At 32.3% G+C, this 967-nt stretch overlaps 1 non-coding gene across 1 annotated transcript; it reads right to left on the reverse strand.

The window, feature by feature from the left end:
* Positions 1–266: 266 nt before the first annotated feature.
* Positions 267–358, reverse strand: Trnak-uuu (transfer RNA lysine (anticodon UUU)). The gene is given in 2 exon segments: positions 267–302; positions 322–358. It is a non-coding gene; the product is annotated as a tRNA-Lys (tRNA).
* Between the last annotated feature and the right edge of the window lie 609 nt (positions 359–967).

Genomic DNA, 967 nt, shown 5'->3' on the forward strand with positions numbered 1-967 from the left:
GAAAACTTATATTATGGAAGAATCATGACTATTGTTTAGGATTTGTATTTTAATTAAATAGATAAGTTCGACAAAAATGTAATGCGCCTGAAGAAACATTACAACTTTTTTTTTTTTTCGTTACTCTAACGCTACCTTTTTCCAAGTAACAGATAATATGTATATTTTAAAAAGAAAAGAAATGTTTGGATTTCAACTCTCTACTAATTTTCAAGAAATTAAAACTGTATGTACGCTGATAGGTCTATGAACAAAAAAGAATTATTCGCCCGCAGAGGGACTCGAACCCGCGACCCTCAGATCACTTTTGAGGATAGCTCTTAAAAGTCTGATGCTCTACCGACTGAGCTATGCGGGCGGACAGCAATTCATGCCTTACATTATATAGATAAACAAGCTGATAACGTATCTTGAGGACTGCAATTGCAAGAGCAATTCACTTGATAAATCTATTGTTTATGAAGCCTAAAGTATTCTATGGACAAGATTTATTGTTTAAAAACAACACGATAACATATTTTTAATGAACGATAATACATTCTCCTGGTAACCAACAGATGCCATAAATTAAATGATATCATTCATTCAGTACACAGAAGTGCGTTGAGGAACCAGCTGGCGGAAGCTTAACATGCTTTTCCAATATCACAGCCAATGAGTGGCTATGCTAGATTAGAACTGATTTTTCACTTAACAATAACAATGAAAACACCTCCATATGATTACTTGAAGTAATCGGACCTCAAAAATATGAATTTTTTTTTTTTTTTTTTTAAATACTCTTTTTCACTTTTTGTTTTTTTGCCCACAGTCACAAATTTTCCAGTTGATGAAATACAAATAAAAAAGAAATTGTCGAAAAAACTAAATTAAATTAAAAGCAAAGAGTAACATCACATCTGGTTATAGGTGATGTTTCAATGACAACTCTGATTAGCCGTTTATACTTCATTGCTACGATCGGGAT

The sequence above is a fragment of the Octopus bimaculoides genome, chromosome 9, assembly GCF_001194135.2.
Source record: "Octopus bimaculoides isolate UCB-OBI-ISO-001 chromosome 9, ASM119413v2, whole genome shotgun sequence".
Taxonomy (NCBI): domain Eukaryota; kingdom Metazoa; phylum Mollusca; class Cephalopoda; order Octopoda; family Octopodidae; genus Octopus; species Octopus bimaculoides.